Raw genomic sequence first — 21,702 nt, forward strand, 5'->3', positions numbered from 1 at the left:
AACACTAATATCACAGAAGTCCACCCACTGGAGTGAAGGTTCTGAGCCCCACGTCAGGCTTCCCAACCTGGGGGTCCGGCAACGGGAGGAGGAATTCCTAGAGAATCAGACTCTGAAGGCTAGTGGGATTTGATTGCAGGACTTCGACAGGACTCGGGGAAACACAGACTCTACTCTCGGAGGGCACACACAAAGTAGTGTGCGCGTTGGAATCCAGGGGAAGGAGCAGTGACTCCAGGGGAGACTGAACCAGACCTACCTGCTAGTGTTGGAGGGTCTCCTGCAGAGGCAGGGGGTGGCTGTGGCTCACCATGGGGACAAGGACACTGGCAGCAGAAGTTCTGGGAAGTACTCCTTGGCGTGAGCCCTCCCAGAGTCGGCCATGAGCCCCACCAAAGAGCCCAGGTAGGCTCCAGTGTTGGGTTGCCTCAGGCCAAACAACCAACAGGGAGGGAACCCAGCCCCACCGATCAGCAGTCAAGCGGATTAAAGTTTTACTGAGCTCTGCCCACCAGAGCAACAGCCAGCTCTACCCACCACCAGTTCCTCCCATCAGGAAACCTGCACAAGCCTCTTAGATAGCCTCATCCAACAGAGGGCAGACAGCAGAAGCAAGAAGAACTACAATCCTGCAGCCTGTGGAACTAAAACCACATTCACAGGAAGATAGATGATATGAAAAGGCAGAGGGCTATGTACCAGATGAAGGAACAAGATAAAACCCCAGAAAAACAACTAAATGAAGTGGAGATAGGCAACCTTCCAGAAAAAGAATTCCGAATAATGATAGTGAAGATGATCCAGGACCTCGGAAAAAGAATGGAGGCAAAGATCGAGACGATGCAAGAAATGTTTAACAAAGACCTAGAAGAATTAAAGAACAAACAAACAGAGATGAACAATACAATAACTGAAATGAAAACTACACTAGAAAGAATCAATAGCAGAATAACTGAGGCAGAAGAACGGATAAGTGACCTGGAAGACAGAATGGTGGAATTCACTCCTGTGGAACAGAATAAAGAAAAAAGAATGAAAAGAAATGAAGACAGCCTAAGAGACCTCTGGGACAACATTAAATGCAACAACATTCGCATTATATGGGTCCCAGAAGGAGAAGAGAGAGAGAAAGGACCAGAGAAAATATTTGAAGAGATTATAGTTGAAAACTTCCCTAACATGGGAAAGGAAATAGCCACCCAAGTCCAGGAAGCGCAGTGAGTCTCATACAGGATAAACCCAAGGAGGAACATGCCGAGACACATAGTAATCAAACTGGCAAAGATTAAAGACAAAGAAAAATTATTGAAAGCAGCAAGGGAAAGACAACAAATAACATACAAGGGAACGCCCATAAGGTTAACAGCTGATTTCTCAGCAGAAACTCTACAAGCCAGAAGGTTGTGGCATGATATACTTAAAGTGATGAAAAAGAAGAAACTACAGCCAAGATTACTCTACCCGGCAAGGATCTCATTCAGATTCGATGGAGTAATCAAAAGCTTTACAGACAAGCAAAAGCTGAGAGAGTTCAGCACCACCAAACCAGCTTTACAACAAATGCTAAAGGAACTTCTCTAGGCAAGAAACACAAGAGAAGGAAAACACCTACAATAACAAACCCAAAACATTTAAGAAAATGGGAATAGGAACATACGTATCGATAATTACCTTAAATGTAAATGGATTAAATGCTCCCACCAAAAGACACAGACTGGCTGAATGGGTACAAAAATAAGACCCATATATATGCTGTCTACAAGAGACCCACTTCAGACCTAGAGACACATACAGACTGAAAGTGAGGGGATGGAAAAAGATATTCCATGCAAATGGAAATCAAAAGAAAGCTGGAGTAGCAATTCTCATATCAGACAAAATAGACTTTAAAATAAAGACTATTACAAGAGACAAAGAAGGACACTATATAATGATCAAGGGATCGATCCAAGAGGAAGGTATAACAATTGTAAATATTTATGCACCCAACATAGGAGCACCTCAATACATAAGGCAACTGCTAACAGCTATAAAAGAGGAAATCGACAGTAACACTATAATAGTGGGGGACTTTAACTCCTCACTTACACCAACGGACAGATCATCCAAAATGAAAACAGAAGCTTTAAATGACACAGTAGACCAGATAGATTTAATTGATATTTATAGGACATTCCATCCAAAAACAGCAGATTACACTTTCTTCTCAAGTGCGCACAGAACATTCTCCAGGATAGATCACATCTTGGCACACAAATCAAGACACAGTAAATTTAAGAAAATTGAAATCATATCAAGCATCTTTTCTGACCACAACGCTATGAGATTAGAAATGAATTATAGGGAAAAGAAAGTAAAAAACACGAACACATAGAAGCTAAACAATACGTTACTAAATAACCAAGAGATCACTGAAGAAATCAAAGAGGAAATCAAAAAATACCTAGAGACAAAAGACAATGAAAACACGATGATCCAAAACTTGTTGGATGCAGCAAAAGCAGTTCTAAGAGGGAAGTTTATAGCTATACAAGCCTACCTCAAGAAACAAGAAAAATCTCAAATAAACAATCTAACCTTACACCTAAAGGAACTACAGAAAGAACAAACAAAACCCAAAGTTAGCAGAAGGAAAGAAATCATAAAGACCAGAGCAGAAATAAATGAAATAGAAACAAAGAAAACAATAGCAAAGATCAATAAAACTAAAAGCTTGTTCTTTGAGAAGATAAACAAAATTGATAAACCATTAGCCAGACTCATCAAGAAAAAGAGGGAGAGGACTCAAATCGATAAAAGTAGAAATGAAAAAGGAGAAGTTACAACAGAAACTGCAGAAATACAAAGCATCCTAAGAGACTACTACAAGCAACCCCATGGCAATAAAATGGACAACCTGGAAGAAATGGACAAATTCTTAGAAAGGTATAACCTCCCAAAACTGAACCAGGAAGAAATAGAAAATATGAACAGACCAATCACAAGTAATGAAATTGAAACTGTGATTAAAAATCTTCCAACAGGGCTTCCCTGGTGGTGCAGTGGTTGAGAATCTGCCTGCCAGTGCAGGGGACACGGGTTCGAGCCCTGGTCTGGGAAGATCCCGCATGCCGAGGAACGACTGGGCCCGTGAGCCACAACTACTGAGCCTGCGCGTCTGGAGCCTGTGCTCCGCAACAAGAGAGGCCGCGATAGTGAGAGGCCCGCGCACCGCGATGAAGAGTGGCCCCCGCTCGCCGCAACTAGAGAGGGCCCTCGCACAGAGGCAAAGACCCAACACAGCTAAAAATAAATAAATAAATTTATAAAAAAAAAAAATCTTCCAACAAACAAAAGTCCAGGACCAGATGGCTTCACAGGTGAATTCTATCAAACATTTAGAGAAGAGCTAACACCCAGCCTTCTCAAACTCTTCCAAAAATTTGCAGAGGAAGGAACACTCCCAAACTCATTCTATGAGGCCACCATCACCCTGATACCAAAACCAGACAAACGTACTACAAAAAAAGAAAATTACAGACCAATATCACTGATGAATATAGATGCAAAAATCCTCAATAAAATACTAGCAAACAGAATGCAACAACACATTAAAAGGATCATACACCATGATCAAGTGGGATTTATCCCAGTGATGCAAGGATTCTTCAATAGACACAAATCAATCAATGTGATACATTATATTAACAAATTGAAGAATAAAAACCATATGATCATCTCAATAGATGCAGAAAAAGCTTCTGACAAAATTCAACACCCATTTATGATAAAAACTCTCCAGAAAGTGGGCATAGAGGGAAACTACCTCAACATAATAAAGGCCATATACGACAAACCCACAGCAAACATCATTCTCAATGGTGAAAATCTGAGAGCATTTCCTCTAAGATCAGGAACAAGACAAGGATGTCCACTCTCACCACTATTATTCAACATAGTTTTGGAAGTCCTAGCCACGGCAATCAGAGAAGAAAAAGAAATAAAAGGAATACAAATTGGTAAAAAGAAGTAAAACTGTCACTGTTTGCAGATGACATGATACTATACATAGAGAATCCTAAAGATGCCACCAGAAAACTACTAGAGCTAATCAATGAATTTGGTAAAGTTGCAGGATACAAAATTAATGCACAGAAATCTCTTGCATTCCTACACACTAATGATGAAAAATCTGAAAGAGAAATTAAGGAAACACTCCCATTTACCATTGCAACAAAAAGAATAAAATACCTAGGAATAAATCTACCTAGGGAGACAAAAGACCTGTATGCAGAAAACTATAAGACACTGATGAAAGAAATTAAAGATACCAACAGATGGAGAGATATACCATGTTCTTGGATTGGAAGAATCAATATTGTGAAAATGACTATACTACCCAAAGCAATCTACAGATTCAACGCAATCCCTATCAAATTACCAGTGGCATTTTTTACAGAACTAGAACAAAAAATCTTAAAATTTCTATGGAGACACAAAAGACCCCGAATAGCCAAAGTAGTCTTGAGGGGAAAAAACGGAGCTGGAGGAATCGGTCTCCCTGACTTCAGACTATACTACAAAGCTACAGCAATCAAGACAATATGGTACTGGCACAAAAACAGAAAGATAGATCAATGGAACAAGATAGAAAGCCCAGAGATAAACCCACTCACCTATGGTCAACTAATCTATGACAAAGGAGGCAAGGATATACAATGGAAAAAGACAGTCTCTTCAATAAGTGGTGCTGGGAAAACTGGACAGCTACATGTAAAGGAATGAAATTAGAACACTCCCTGACACCATACACAAAAATAAACTCAAAATGGGTTAGAGAGCTAAATGTAAGACTGGACACTATAAAACTCTTAGAGGAAAACATAGGAAGAACACTCTTTGACATAAATCACAGCAAGATCTTTTTTGATCCACGTCCTACAGCAATGGAAATAAAAATAAACAAATGGGACCTCATGAAACTTTAAAGCTTTTGCACAGCAAAAGAAACCATAAACAAGACGAAAAGACAATCCTCAGAATGGGAGAAAATATTTGCAAACGAATCAACGGACAAAGGATTAATCTCCAAAATATATAAACAGCTCATGCAGCTCAATATTAAAAAAGCAAACCACCCAATCCAAAAATGGGCAGAAGACCTAAATAGACATTTCTCCAAAGAAGACATTCAGATGGCCAAGAAGCACATGAAAAGCTGCTCAACATCACTAATTATTAGAGAAATGCAAATCAAAACTACAATGAGGTATCACCTCACACCAGTTAGAATGGGCATCATCAGAAAATCTACAAACAACAAATGCTGGAGAGGGTGTGGAGCAAAGGGAACTCTCTTGCACTGTTGGTGGGAATGTAAATTGATACAGCCACTATGGAGAACAGTGTGGAGGTTCCTTAAAAAACTAAAAATAGAATTACCATATGATCCAGCAATCTCACTACTGGGCATATACCCAGAGAAAACCGTAATTCAAAAAGACACATGCACCCCAACGTTCACTGCAGCGCTATTTACAATAGCTAGGGCATGGAAGCAACCTAAATGCCCATCGAGAGATGAATGGATAAAGAAGTTGTGGTACATATATTCAATGGAATATTACTCAGCCATAAAAAGGAACGAAATTGAGTCATTTGTTGAGACGTGGATGGATCTAGAGACTGTCATACAGAGTGAAGTAAGTCAGAAAGAGAAAAACAAATATCGTATATTAACGCATGTATGTGGAACCTAGAAAAATGGTACAGATGAACCAGTTTGCAGGGCAGAAATTGAGACACAGATGTAGAGAACAAACATATGGACACCAAGGGGGGAAAGCGGCAGCGGGTGGGGATGGTGGTGTGATGAATTGGGCGATTGGGATTGACATGTATACACTGATGTGTATAAAATTGATGACTAATAAGGACCCGCTGTATAAAAAAAATAAATAAAATAAAATTCAAAAATTCAAAAAAAACCAAAAAACAAAATAATAGCTCAGAAATTTCTAGATGTAAAAAAAAAAATAGAGGCAAAAACAGTATTTATTGAGCCCAGCAACATGAAGAGGGTCACATGCCTCACACACATGGTGCATTTAATCTTCACAACAAGCCCCTGGGAAAATGCAGCTCAGAAGGTTTGATCAATTTGTCCAATGCCATGCAGCTTGTGAGCGGGCGTTCAGTTCAAGCCAGTTCTAACAACCTCAAAAGCCCCATTCTTCTCATCTGTTCAGGGACTTCCTTCTTCTTCAGTGCTCTCCACCAGTCCTCCCCTAATCCCCTGAGAAAGCTCCATCTGCAAAGACCATAGCCCGGGACCCACTCCTCGCTTGGACCTCCACCTTTCCAGGAAATTGATGACCAAGAGCTGTGTCTATGAAAGTGGCTGGCATTGGTTTGTTGCTGGCGCTCTCTGGGCCTGGCTAAGCATCTGATTCCCCTGCCTCTTCATAACTGTATATGGGGCCTGCAGCAGCGGAACAGGGCCTGAGCCGCTGCATTCATTGTGTTTTCCTTAGCAGCTCAGGCAACACCTTATGCGCCCCCCTTCTCCCCAGATGATGGCCTGAGTGGGCCACATTCACGCACCTCCAACCACAGCACCTCCCCAGGACTTAATTTCCAATCGCCCCTCCTCCCATCTTCCCAGCCTGCCCACTCCCAGGCCCTGGGACAGACCCACCTGGGCTGAGCCCTGTGTGTCCCTTGGTGCCCAGTCTGGGGCCTTGCCAAGGCAGCCCACTGGGAGTGAGAAAAGGGCATGAGGCAGCTGGCACAGTTCCTGGCACATGGTAGGTGCACCTCATGGCAGGAGCACAGTGTATTAGAAAGAGGACAGCTTTCGGAGTCAACAACACTGCATTTTGGACTTCCCTGGTGGTGCAGTGGTTAAGAATCTGCCTGCCGGGCTTCCCTGGTGGCGCAGTGGTTGAGAGTCTGCCTGCGGATGCAGGGGACACGGGTTTGAGCCCTGGTCTGGGAGGATCCCACATGCCGCGGAGCGACTGGGCCCGTGAGCCACGGCTGCTGAGCCTGCGCGTCTGAAGCCTGTGCTCCGCAACGGGAGAGGCCGCGATAGTGAGAGGCCCGTGCACCGCGATGAAGAGTGGCCCCCGCTTGCCGCAACTGGAGGAAGCCCTTGCGCAGAGGCGAAGACCCAACACAGCCATAAATAAATAAATAAATAAATAAAAATAAAGGAATTCCTTTAAAAAAAAATACAAAAGAACCAGCCTGCCAACACAGGGGACATGGGTTCAAGCCCTGGTCCAGGAAGATCCCACATGCCGCAGAGCAACTAAGCCCGTGCGCCACAACACCTGAGTCTGTGCTCTAGAGCCCGCGAACCACAACTACAGAGCCCACATGCCACAACTACTGAAGCCCGTGTGCCTAGAGCCCGTGCTCTGCAACAAGAGAAGCCACCGCAATGAGAAGCCCGCGCACCACAACGAAGAGTAGCCCCTGATCACCGCAACTAGAGAAAGCCCACGTGCAGCAACGAAGACCCAACGCAGCCAGAAATAAATAAATAAATTTATATTAAAAAAAAAACCACCGCAAACACTGCATTTTAATTCTGCTTTCCATGTATTATCATTGTGACCTGTTACTAAACCAGTTCTTGATGTCCATGGGGATGTTCAGATGCAGTGCATGTATTTTGCACATGGGAAGGACACGAATTGGGGGGGATCGGAGGGTGGACTGTTATGGATTGGATTGTTTCCCCACAAAGGATATGCTGAAGTCTAATAACCCCCAGACCTCAGAATACAACCTTATTTGGAAATAGAATCTTTACAGATTTAACCAAGTTAAGATAGGTCATTAGGTCCTAATCTAATATGATTGGTGTTCTTATAAAAGGGGGAGATTTGGACACAGAGACAGACATACACAGAAGGAAGACAGTGTGGAGAGACACAAAGAGGAGATGGCCATCTAGCAGCCAAGCCACATCTGAGGGTACCAGTAGCTGGGAGGAGGCCTGGAACAGATCCTGCCCTACTACCTTTAGAGGGAGCACCTTGATTTTGGACTTCTAGCCTCCAGGACTGTGAGGCAATCAATTTATGTTAAGCCACCCAGTCTGTGGTACTTTGTACTTTGCAGCCCTAGGAAACTAATATGGTTGTTTTGAGGATTAAATGGGACTGACATGTGTGGAAAGTGCATAGCACTTTCTCTCCTTTTCGTAGTTTCCACCGTACTGGGAGTTGTAAGAGAAGGGGGAGCTGACTGTCCCTAGAAATTGGGGGATCCATCTCTGGCTGACAAAGCCCTCTTCATATGCTCTGGTCCAGGACCACCTCTTCCTGCTCTGCCCTGCCCCTAGGTCCAAAGTGTGCAAGAAGCAAGGCCACAGGGGCCAGGAGATACAAATGTGTGCAGTGGCCTCACGCCCAGGGAAGGCAATGGAGCATGGAGAGTTGGTGTGCCTTCCTACAGATATTGATTTCAAGTCTTTTACCACATGATGCTGGCCAAACAAATAAGTCTGGATGGGTGGGTAAGAGCTGTGGTCCCTAGGCTGCTATGTGCACCACTGCTTGAGTTGATCGTCAAGGAGATGAGGAGACTGTGAATCCGAGGGAAACATGCTGAGAGGGAGGAAGGAAACTTTTGTGCTGGACAGCTACTACCTCGCTTTGTGACCTTGGGCAAGTTCCTGTAAATCCCAAGACCTCAGAGTTAGACAGGATTTGAAAGTTCATTTTGAACCAGTTACCCATCTAAGGTTTGAATGCCCTCTGTGTATCCCGATGAGTGATCATCCAGCCCCTGCGATGACAGAGAACTCTATGCAATCTATTCCAGCTATTAGATGTTCATTTTTCTTTTACCCTCCAAATGCCACAGTCCCTCAACCTTCCACTCATTGGTCCAAGACTTATTTGGGGGCCATAGAAGGCAGATCAAGTCCCTTTTCCACTTGGCAACGCTTTAGAGCTGAAGACCATCCTTAAGACCTTGCTGAGAATTTCTCTAGGTCAAATGTCTTCAGTTCCTCCTTGTATTTCCTCATATCTCGTGAGTCCAAGTTCTTTTATCGTGTTGCACTTCTCTCTAAATATGTTAGTTTTTCTCTAACACTTTTAAATTATGAAGCTAGAAATTGGCCTGTTTTTTTTTTTGGAGTAAACTGAGCTATATAGAATAGAGGGAACTAATCACCTTCCTTAATCTAGAATCCATACACCCATCAATATCTTCATAGCTTAAGGTCACATTAACTCTGCCTACTTTTGACAGAAATTGACCTTACTAGACACACACAATTAGCAGGTTCTTTTCGCATGGTGCTGCTAAGTCAGGCCTCCTCCATCCCATCTCTTCATGGATGCTTGTGTGTGCATGCATGTACTCCTGTGCTCTGAGCCAAAACAGGATCTTTCATTTGCTCCCCTTAAATCCAATCTTTTAAAAGATTTACAATGTTTCTCTGAAGTAAAAATGTTTTTCCCCCTGATTCTGTTATCTGGTGTCTTTGTTATATAGCCCTTCAGCTTTCAGCTTCTGCAGAAGTGGTGAGCACATGCCTTTTGCTGTCATTCAATTCACCCTTTTAAATAGTGTGACCCTTGTCTGAAGCTAGGTTCAGTGAGGGCTGTCAGGCGTTCTCATCCAGCCTGGAGAAAATTCAGCTGACTTTTGGGTCACCATCAACACACAGTGCATCTCACTCTAGCCAATAAGAAAACGACCTCATGCTCTCCTGTTGGCGCCCCTGACTGGGGAGGCCTGGGGATGCCGCTGCCTCACAAATGGCAGGAAGTTGGCAGTACAGTGGTGTAGCTAAGCGTACCCCACGCTTACAAGGTCTTCGAGTGTGGTTGCCAGGAGGCCTCTTAAAATACTTACTGTTTCATCACTTCAAAGGTCCACTCTTCATATATCCTTTTTGAAATTTTAAGTAGAGCTCATAAAGCCTGATATTTGGGCTTTTGATGGTGGCTGTTAAGTGGTGAGTGCACAGAACTTGGAATGAGAACTGGGCTAGTACCAAATGACCCCCCTCCCTGCCCCCGGGGAGGACACACTTGTTCCCTGGTCTCCTTCTCCATCTCCCAGGTGAGAATCACTGCCCATGGGGACCACTGTTACTGAGGTGTTGATGGGACAGGGCTGTGGGTAATTGCCACCAAATGATCTCCCATGAATCCCACCTCAATGAATTCACATCCTGGGTGGCTGCTTTGCACACTGAATCTCAGCTGACCCTGGGACAACAGGATGCAGCTAGAGGAACCCTGTGCAAATTCCAGGCCTAGGCTTTAGAAGCCCTTGCAGCTTCTGCTTTCACTCTCTTGCTACCCTAAGTAAGGAAGCTGAAGCCAGCCTCCTAGAGGATGAGTGGTCCAGGGAGTCCCCAGTCATTTAGGCCACCCACTGAGGCCCTACACATGTGAGTGAGGCCATGTTGGATACTTCAACCACCAGTAGATTGCAAACACATGAATGATCCTAGCTGACATCGTACAGCAGAGACAAGCTGCCCTTATTGCAGAGGCAGCCAGTGAACCAGTGAATGGTTGTTGTTTTAAGCCGTGAATTTCTGGGGTGGTTTGCTATAAACAAAGACTAACCAAACAGGATCTATTGTTCTGGAACGGTGCTGGGGTTAAAATAAGACTGTGAACTCCTGATGTGCAGGAAATGAAATCAGACGCAGAAGAGCCAGCTTAGAAGGTGGCAGCGAGAGATGAAAAGGCTTTGCTTCTCGTAGGAGCTGCCTGCCCCCTTGTACCTCTGAGCTCTGTTAATAGTGAACTAGAATAAAGTTTTCTGGTGGATCAGCTAGGAAAAAAAATTCTGTTCTCAGCCAGCTGCATCACAAATATTAGCTACTGGTTAGAAGAGAGGATTCTCTTAGACTTAACCAAACAACTGCTATTAAAAAAAATTTTTTAAGGCCTGAAATAGGGTAGCCTGGATAACACTGGCTCAGTCTTTGCAAAGTCCATTTACTTAATTAGATTTTCATGTTTTCCTTTAACTTTTGCCAATTGCCAAAGCAAGAAAGAACTATATCAAAAGGACTTCTACATTTGCTGGAAAAACATTGTGTAAGATATTTCCTATTGTATAGTATATATATGATAAATACCTCTCAGAACTTGGCTCAAAAAAAACATATAAAGAACTTGTGGTTTTCTTTATACCTAAACACAAACACATAACCTGTCATATTTACCTTTTTGCCAAGGCTGCCAGGAAGCTCAGAGACCAATATAATGACTAATCACAGGGTTCTGTCAGTATTTTTGCTTGTCTACTTTTGCTAAAGCTTTGATTTTCAAGCTCTAGTCTAAAAGCTGCATTGTCTTTTACCTTTCTTTTCCCCTTTGGTAGCTACATTAAACTGTTTCTGAAATATCTATAGCTTTTAATAAAGTGTCTTGGTAAGAGCAGGACAAGAGTATAATTGCGGAAAGAAGGGGAAGGCTGTATTTCATGTTTGTTTTAATGTGCTGGGGAAAGTGGAGGTAGGGGGTCCGCTCTCTGTGACTTTGTCAGATTCAGAATCAATGGCAGAGCTGTAACTAGCCAATGCTGACAGAGAAATACAATTTGCACCCTGCATGGGGGCAGGTGTCATCCTGCTTTTGTTGCCCCTCCAGTCCTCTCCTGCTGCCCACAAGTCCCTGCTCTGCTGACATCTGAACGACCTCTGTAAATCAGGGCTCCCGGAAGCCAGGCTGATGAAACACCATTCTTCTCTTAGGAGGTCACAGGCCACTCCCCACCATCGCCAGGTGGTGCCTCCCCTCAGAGCCAGCTAATAAGTGCAGGCTGCTATTCTCCCCCTTCAGACTTAGACACCAAGTAAAAATGCAAAATTCACCAGCCTGGTCAAACAGAGCCCTTTCTTCCCTCCCTATATGTGCCCCTTGTACCCCTCCCATAAAAAGCAATTCGCTCCTGTTTCCCTAAAAGAAACATAATGCAGGCTGAGCAGAAGTCTGGTAACAATGGCTGTTAATCTGATTTAAACACCTAATGAGATACTCTTTATCTCTTGCATAAAGGAAAAAAAAAAAAAAAAGGATCAGGAAACTGACACCCCATGGGGCTTCATTCTTTGGAAAGTGACTGCACAGGCATCCTTGTAAAACAGCCTGCCCAGCCTTGCCGTGGAGAACCAGGTGTAGCTTCTCATCCTCTCAGTGATCGGATGATCATTTCCCATGTCTGCTATCATTTCCCATGTCTGCTCTAGGTTTGGGGGGAGTAGGAGTGAAGGGAGAGGCCACCCATTCATTCGTTCAACAAACATTGAGTACCTGTACCAGGTACTGATCTAGCTGCTGTGCCTGTAGCTGTGAACAGGACAGGACTTAGGGAGCTTTCATACTACTGAATGTTTAAACGGCATGTGATGTACCCCACACAGAAAGGGGACTGGGTAGAGCTGGGGGGAGAGAGAGAGAAACAAAGGGAGAGGGAGGGAAGGAGGAGGAAAAGGGTGCAGAGAGAGAGAGAGAGAGGGAGCAGGGAGAGGGAATGGGGAACAGGAGCAGGAGAGGGAGAGATTTTTGAAAAAGAATCTCGGGCACGGATTCAGTGCTCCCTGACACTGAGGGCTCGTAAATGACTGGGCCTCCTGGGCCTGAGAAGCAGTGCTTGGTGCAGTTGGTGGGAAGACAGAGGGGCACGAGCTGAAGTTAGGAGCTAGAAGACCTACATTCTGTTACTTTCCTAGCCCAGTGGTTCTCAACTGGGGGCGATTTTGCCACATTCTCATCCCTTGAGGGGATATTTGGCAATATCTGGAGACAGTTTTGATTGTCACCACTGGCACGGTGCTCCTGGGCATGTCTGCTGCTAAACGTCCTACAATGCACAGCACAGCCCTCCATGATCAAAAGTTATCCAGTTCAAAGTGTCTGCAGTGCCGAGAAACCCTGCAGAGCTCTTAGTTAATGGAGGTCCCATTCTGGAAATCTGAGCACGTACGAGTTTTCAAACTGGCAGCTCTGGGGCTGCATCTACTCAGAGACATATTTCTTTGGCCTGCAAGGCAATCTTGCTTGGCAACAACTGGCTGGAGCTGAGTAGGAGTTGCCCCTATAAAAGGATGAGATTCTGATGGGCAGCCAAGCTTGGTAACAACTGAAAGAAATGAAGATTGGCTTTGTAAAAGGTGGGAAAGGAGCTTCCTCTAGAATTATGTGTGGTTTCAGCCCATACTAGAGACTCTGAAAAAGGCTCCCCCACTACCTGGCCAGATAGTTTTTCTCTTCATTCTCCCAAACCCATGGGCTCCATCTTGCTGCCCTCCATTGGAAGCCCTTCACTTAGCACTTGGTTTCTCTACGTGGCCATCTTTGGTTTGGGCTGTCCCTTGTAGGTCCCCAGCTGCTCTCTGCACAAGGCACTGCCTTTTGTCCCCTCTCCCCACCCCCCCATTTTCAGGCCCTCCAGCTCTGCCTCTAGCTCAATGCTGTCCCCCAAAGCCCAGCCTGGATTAGAGTTGCCACCCCCTTCCTCCAGTTGCCTGGGAGAGGAGGGTAAACACCCCCGCTGAGAAGTGCTGATAATTGCTAGTCGCCAATGGTGCTAATTTGAAGATTAAAAGCACAGCACATTTCTGTTTATTCCTCCAAGAATGAACAGTAGCTGGTTTTCCTCAGATCAGAAGATTAACTGGCTTTCCTCTAAAGCCACTTAGGGCCATTGAAACACAAATGATGTGTCAACACACTTTAAAAGAGAGATTATTCATTAGGATGTAATGGTTGTCAAAACTAGCTGATCATCCACTCACTTGGGGATCAAAAAAATAAAACAAAGATGCCAGCCCACACCCACCCCACCTCCTGAAGAATCTGGAGGGGGACTGTGGACTCAGTTGTCCTACTGATGAATGATGGTGAGCTGGGTTTGGACAGCTGTGACCCCAGAAGTATAGACCAGCCTGAGACCCCAGCCCAGGGGCAGCCTTGTTTTGTGGATTGCTCTTTCTTTAAGATCACTCCAGACAAGCTTTCAAACCCTGGGGAGTTTATAAATGCCTTCCACACAGTTCCTTCTTCTGTCCCATATACTTAACAGTTGCACTTCTGGCCAGCCCCTTTTAATAGCTACACTTCTTCAAAGTCAGTTCATACTGAAGTAGATCTGGAATGACCCTAAACAGTTCTCCTTACTCAGGACTTGGAGAAAAGGCTCCACCCAGGAGCCGCACAGATGGCATATACAATACGGCTACAGGGTCCAGGCAGAGTGTCTTCCTGGGAAGTTCTAAGCATTAATTCAGCCATTCCAAGTTCCAGAATTATCACCTAATAGACCCAGCCATTTGTTTCTGGGACTACTCTTTTATGTCATAGCCAGGCGTTAGTGACCACCAAAACCCACATGAAATATGCACTCCTCATTTAGTGGGGTCTCCAAAGCCAGGCTCTCAACATCCACTAACACCTTCTTATCTGCTCCCAAATGACTTATTTTCCCAAAGATCCTATAACCTGCAACAAAACGGTCAGAACTGGTTTCTAAAGATGATTGTGGCAGACGTTGTAAAACTGGTCCCTTGGACAGTCAGGGATGTGTGCTGGGTGCCAATCAATGTTTAACACTCCCTTCCTCTCTCTCTCTCTCAACAAACAAAAACCTGATTTGTAACATTTGCCAACGTCTACAGTGTAAATGCTCTCCTACCATAGCTGATTTCAGGCTACTAACCTGATGCCACTGACTTCAAGTTGGGAAGAGATATGCAGAGTTGGTAAAGGATGTGCGTGATCAGCTGGCAACAGTCCAGGTCAGTCCCAGCACACTGGTTCTAGTAGCCAAGGCAGAAAGGCTGTGGTTCTGGGTGAAGGGTGAAGGGTGAAGTGAAGGGTGCTTCCCTTCACTTACTATATAATGGGCACTGTGCTCAGTGCCTTACATCTGTCCATCCCATTCTTTATTCATTCATTCAGCAATTATATATTAAGCACACATGAAGTACCGTACATTATTCTAGATTCTCATCATAACTGAAATCTCACTACCACCCTACAAACAATGACATTTATAGCTAATGGGGATTTATTTGGTGCTTACCACGTTCCAGGTACTGTTCCAAACCGGGTTTATATGACTCATTCAATCCTCTCAACAACCATAATACTACTCAAGGTAGGCAGTATTATTATCCCCGCTCCATAGGTTAGGAAACCACAGCACAGACGTGGAGGAATTCGGTCAGTTTCACAGAGCTAGAAGGGGTAGGGCTGGGATGCAAACCCAGGCACCCTGGCTTGAGTCCATGTCCTTAATCCCACATATTATTGTCTCCAAATGACAAAGGAGAAAACTCGAGGATCAGACTTGAAATGACACGCCCAAAATGACACAGACGGTAAGGAATGAGCAGGGGTTCAAACTCAGATCTGCCTGATTCTAAAGACTTTGCTTGGGCTTCCCTGGTGGCGCAGTGGTTGGGGGTCTGCCTGCCGATGCAGGGGACGCGGGTTCGAGCCCTGGTCTGGGAAGATCCCGCGTGCCGCGGAGCGACTGGGCCCGTGAGCCACAGGTACTGAGCCTGCGCGTTTGGAGCCTGTGCTCCGCAACGGGGTGCGGGGGGGGCCGCGACAGTGAGGGGCCCGCGCACCGCGGTGAAGAGTGGCCCCCACTCGCCGCAACTAGAGAGGGCCCACGCACAGAGACGAAGACCCAACACAAGAATAAATAAATAAATAAATAAATAAAGTGTAAAAATTAAAAAAAAAAAAAGTGCAACACTTAAAAAAAAAAAAAAGACTTTGCTCTTTGTCACTCTGCCCCACAGCCTGCCAAAGGAGCTACATGTCCCAGGCTTCAACAGCATCCTATGATCACAGATTCATTTCTGGAGGAAAATGTCCTCTTTTTACAACTATGTAGGCTTAGAACCCAAGGGAAGGAATTAGACTGACAAACTCAGCTTCCTTTTAATGGGAGGGCCAATAGAGTATTTATACACAAAATCCAATTTCTCTGGGATACAAATCCTGGAGCAAGCAAGATCAATAAATGAGGGAAGAGGGCCTAAGTCTGGGTGCTTGCTACCTACCTTTGGATTCACAGTGCAGTCATGCCCAGGAAATCCAATGTGGCACCGGGGACATAAGGTTGCCTGAATCCATCTTCAGCTCCAGGCAGCAACTTCTGAATGCTCATGCCTTCTTTGCTCCTGACACACCCAGACTTGTCCAAATCAGCACAGCCAGGAAGAGAACCCAGCTCTTCTTCCCCCAGGGCCAGAGTGCCAGGCTCTCTATTCTACCCGCTCTCTATTTATCCACCGTGAGTGATTCAGCAAATGAAAATGAGAAAAATAGACTAATAGAACTCAGTTGTCTTCATGGACTAAATGACCTTGGAAAGGGGCCAGCTTGCCTTTGCACTCCCTGGGGCCATGTGAGGAGGAAACCCCTGTAAAGTAAAGGTGGGAAGCAGCCCAAATGCTGTGAAATTGCTTGAAGGGCATAAAATACTCCTGCTGCTCTGATGGTTTTCAGCAGGAATCCCAAGACTTATTAAAAATGCCATGATGAGTGATTAATGCCAGGTGTCCAGGCAGAGTAGACACTGCTCCAGCCCAGTTGCTCCAGCTCAGGAGTACTAGGTAGGTAAGCTCCCTGTGAGCTTCCAGGGAGGACGTGACCAAGAACTCAAAGCCTTGGAAATGCTGGAGTCCAGCCTTTAACCACAGGTTAAATCTAAGCTAAGAACAGGCTCTCTTGGTGTCCCATAAGGCAAAGCTGATCCCAGGAAGGCCAGGCCTACGTGCCGGCACTGGGGAAGGACAGTTGCCATTAGCAGTTAAGTCAGAGGCCAACCAGAATTTTGGTGCCAACTTATTCTGTGCAAGACTTGGAGAGGTTAAGAGTGTTGCCTAGCTCAGAAAATTGATGATCAAAATCTCATGAAGGACAGCCCAAGACTTCACGATTATGAGTCCAGAATCTCAAGATCCTGGCATCTCTAGAGTCTGTGATTCTCAGAGGCTAACGCCCATGATCCTGAGATCCTAGGAATCTAAGCTTCTGTAAATGCTTATAGTAACAGCTCTCCTATCCCCACCCCGCACTCTGCATCCCCTGCCACTGTGTTGGCATACAGGGTCCCTTGCTTCTCAGCCTCCTCTGCCAGACTGTGCACATGTCATGTTCCCAAACATACCAAGCTCAGTGGTGCCACAGTGCCTTTGCACTAACTACTCCCGCTGCTTGGAACAGTCTTTCTGCCTCATCTGACCCAGCTCAGTTTCTTTAGAAAGACTTCCCTCCCCTGCCTGTTAGCTCTCCAACTGGAAGGAAAGCCTAGGGGAAAGGAGGGGATTTTTTTCTCCTTGGAAAACAGACACAGGGCGCTAGAAACACTGATGTGCTCCAGGCAACCAGTGAGGACGGACATCAGGCTTTAAGGTCCAAGTCCTGCTGGTGCAGCCTTGAGCATCCTCCGGGGGAAGAGCAAAGGCTCCTCCAGGCTGTAAGTCAGCTCTGTACTTGTGCAAATCACTGCTGCTCAGGCTGTGTGACTGGCAGCCTCAGCCTGGCTGATTCACGACTCAGGAGACCCAGCGGGCTTCGCACACATATTTACACCCCAGCCCGCTGTCGGTGCCTGTCAGATCAGGCGGTTTGATGCTCTTTTCCTCAGCTCCAGAACACCTTCAGGCAATCTATTCTCAAAGGGAAGGATCCCATGAAGGGGTGGGTGACAAGGCAGAACCCAAGTGCTCTGCCCTTAGCCTTTAAGTTTTCATTTCTTTATTGAAAGAGCAGGGGCTCAGAGGAGAGGCAGACCTCAATTTAATCCCTAGCGTGGCCATTTATCAGCTGTGTGACTTTGGGCATGTGACTTAACCTCTCTGAGCCTCAGTTTCCTCATCTTTGAGATGGGAATAATGTTATATTCCTCTCTGGTTGCTGTAGGGTTCTGTGAGGTAATGCCTGGCATGTTATAAGTACTTAATAAGTGGTCTTATTATTTGCTCATTAGCTTGAACCCCTTTGTTCCCTTCCTCCCTTTAGAAGGAAGGGGCCTAGGCTGGGAGCAGAGACCCCTGCATTATTTGGGAAAGCCAGGCCTGCAGCAAATTGCCCTGGGACTTCCCCAGGCATAGGACACCATTGTCCCCCTTTGGAGGCCACTCACCATCTGGCCACTCCATATTCAATCCCCAACTCCCTTCCTATCCCGACCTGTCATCCATTTACTGGACAACCCCTTTTGGGGCAATTTCTATATGCAAGGGTTTATTTTTATTAAATCATTGAACCCTTATAAGAACTCTATTAGGTAAGGATTACTAGTAACTCATTTTATAGGTGAGGAAACTGAGGCACAAAGAAGTAACTTGTCCAGTTCAAATACATGCATACCTCGGAGATAACATGGGTTTGGTTCCAGACCACTGCAACAAAGCACATATTGCAATAAAGCGAGTCACATGAATTTTTTTGGTTTCTCATGCACATACAAGTTATGTTTACATTATACTGTAGTCCATTAAGTGTGCAATAGCATTGTCTAAAAAATGTGTATGTTTTAATTAAAAAATACTTTATTGCTAAAAAAAAAAGGCTGTCACCTGAGCCTTCAGCAAGTCGTAATCTTTTTGCTGGTGGAGGGTTTGAAATATTGCGAGATGGGGTCTTCCTCTTCCCTGTTGTCCCCAGAGAGTCCAGCAGAGCCCGGAGGGTTGTTGGCTGGCTGGACAGTACCTGGAACAGAAGTCTTTGGACTAAGGTTTGGAGATTTTTCTGGAAAATACCCAGAAAAACACAGTGGTGCTTCTGTTAAGCCTACCTAGGAGTTAAAAAAAATCACTCTTTGTCTGGAACCCACTTTCTGAAGTTTCCGCACAGTTGCTGACACGTGATGGGCTCCTGGGCTTGCTGGTGTGTTTCATACACATCGTCTCAGTCAATCCTATGCAGGCTCAACAGCACTGTGGTCATCGTTCACAGAAGGAAACCGAGGCTCAGCAACATGAAGATTCTTTCCTAAAGTCATTATAGCTTATGAATGGCAAGACCCAGACTCAATCCCAGGGGCAGAAGGCAGGTCAGAATCCAGGATTTGCCACTTCCCCTCCTCAAGGTCACTGTTGACCTTCCTCAGAACCTTTGCCTGCTCAGTCCCCTCAAGGGTAAATGAAATAAGGCTGGGAAATGTGTCATCCTTTCCCCAGCAGCCCCCCTGCTGCTTCCTGGGGGTCAGCGAAAGCTGAGCAAACCACACTCCCTGCCCCCTCCCCCGCCGTCCCGACCAAGGTGTCGGGAAACATTTTACAGCCAACATTTCCCAGCTGTTGTACACATGCACCAGGCACTGTCTTCAGCCCTTCACCTGACTTGTCACACTAAGTCCTCATCCGGACCTGGGAGGAAGGAACTAGCACAATCCCCACTTCACAGCTGAGAAAGCAGATTCAACTTGCCCAACATCACATGCCTAGTGGTGAAGCCTGGACCCAAATCCCATCTGTCTGACTCAAGTCCAGGGCCAGTACCCAGTCCCCTAGAACACAAACCTTTCTTGGGGCAAAATGGACACAGTGAACTCTGGCTCAAGGGGTAGACATCGTGTTGCCTGAGTAGTCACTCATTCACAGAGCATCCTCTGGGCCAGCTACTGCCTAGATGGTGGGTTAGCTCAGAGAGGAAACCCAGCTCCCTTCCCTCAAGGACTCACAGACTATTAGTGGAGACCCGCAATACATAGATACATACATGGATTTATTCTATGATGTCAGGCGGTGAGTTTGTGTATGTGAAAAAAGCAAGCACAGTGAGGGGCAAACAGTGATGGGAGAGGGGACCTGGCAACTGCGATCTCCAGGTGGGGGTAATATTAACCACAGAGGGGCAGCGATGTCATCTGTCCAGTATGAAAGAGGAAGCTGCGGGCATTTGGAAAGCCAGAGACACAGTTGTGGATCTCGGGGGAAAACCCAGCAAAGGTTAGGCCTGTGGGCTGGTCTCAGCAAGGGGCTGGGTTTCAGGGAAAGGCCCCGGGCTGAGAAGTGGAGTGAGGTGTTTCTTCAGCCTGGCACGGCACGACCATACAAACAGAGCAGGCAGCCCCCTAGAAGGTAGGACTGCCCCCAACTCATCCCTCCCAGGAAGATTGGTCCTTTCAGCCAGGGAATGCCTGGCCTCAGCCATGAAATTGAGCAGAGATGGGGCCTGAGAAGGGAGAGGGCCAGCCCAGCACTGCCCCCTCTCCTCTCTTGCCCCAGGCAAAGCCTTTTCCATCCACGCTTCAGCTGCTAGTGGGACTGGGAGAGGCTGAGGTTGAGAAAGACTCAAATTCAGGCTTGGGTTCTGGGTGGGCCGGAGCCGTCTGATAAAACTCGCTAAATGCTCCGGTCTGCTGAGGCTGTGCTGGATCGCAAGTGTAAACAAAAACACAATTAACTGCTGGAAGCATTGTTTTTTGTTTGTTTTTAGGTTAGCGCCTAGGACTTATGCCCTTGCCAGCATCTTGACATGGACGGCTAACATCGGCCAGTTCCTGGGCTTCCCTGCCCACCCTGCACTGGCCTTCCTCTTCTTTTAAAGCTACCAAAGGCCAAGCTGAGGGGCCTAGAGATGCTATCAAAATGCAGGATGTAGGTAAGTACAGGTGCCTCAACCGCTGGCAGGAGACTGCAGGACCGGGCGGTGAACAACCCTGCTGAAGAGCTGCCCCCTATAAAGTCTGCAACCTTCACAGCTAGCAGCTGCCGGTGTGATTTCTGCAGGCCTTTCGGAATTATTGATTTTTTTCAGACCCCTTTATTTCAGCAACATATATCATCATATTCCTCTAGCGAGACTTACTTCAGAAAACCCAAGAAATATTACTTCCCTGACAGACAGGCCCCAAATATTGACCACATCGCTCTTTCTCACTTCATGTCCCATCGTGTTCCTTTCATTCACGTGTTCAACTGGCAGATGCTTCGGGAGTGCTTGGCACGCGGCAGGCCTGGTGCTCGGGGCTGAGCATGCAGACTAAGTCAGAGCTCCATCCTCAAGAAGCTCACAATGCAGTGGGAGGAAATAACTGAACAGATCACTTTCGTGCATTGAAATATGTTCTAAAAGTGGTTGTCACAAGGTGCTCTGATAATACAGTGCAGGATGGGACCAGCGTCACTGGATGACATTTGACTTTGAGGGGGCTTTGCTATAGGAAGATAAAGGGGACAGAAAAAAAGTGTCCCAGGAAGAAAAATAGCATACATAAAGGCCAAGAGGCATGAACGTGCACATTTGGCAAGTGGTGAATGGCAGGCATGCCAAATGTGGGTGATGGCCGAGCATGGGGGTGTGGATTTAGTGAGGGGAGAGGTCACTGGATATGTGAGTAGTAGGCAGGTTGTAAGGGGCCTTAAAGGCTGGGCCAAAAACTATTAGGAAGTCGTAAGGAAGCTTTACGTGGTGTCCTCTCACCTGAAGGTCTCTGAGCTTGTGAGAAATGAGCTGAAACGTCAGGAAGGGTCTTTTATCCATTTGTTAATTTAAAAGTATACCATAGCAGCAAAAGGAACTGCCCCCTTCCAGAAAGCCAAGCAAGTGAGGTGTCTGTTTTTTCCCCCCCAAATAATACAAGTCATTGTATTATTTATTATTACGGGTTCCTCATCCAGCCCCAAGCCTCAATCAGGCCTATCCTGGGTCTGTAAAGAGGGCTGGGGACCATTGCTTGAGCCAGCAGGACATGGAAGGAGGTGGC

At 45.9% G+C, this 21,702-nt stretch overlaps 1 protein-coding gene across 2 annotated transcripts in view; it reads right to left on the reverse strand.

Moving 5' to 3' along the window:
- Positions 1–21,702, reverse strand: part of GALNT18 (polypeptide N-acetylgalactosaminyltransferase 18) — a 346,810-nt gene that overhangs the window by 95,278 nt on the left and 229,830 nt on the right. The gene's annotated exons all lie outside the window — the stretch shown is intronic.

Source organism: Eubalaena glacialis, chromosome 10 (assembly GCF_028564815.1).
Source record: "Eubalaena glacialis isolate mEubGla1 chromosome 10, mEubGla1.1.hap2.+ XY, whole genome shotgun sequence".
NCBI lineage: Eukaryota > Metazoa > Chordata > Mammalia > Artiodactyla > Balaenidae > Eubalaena > Eubalaena glacialis.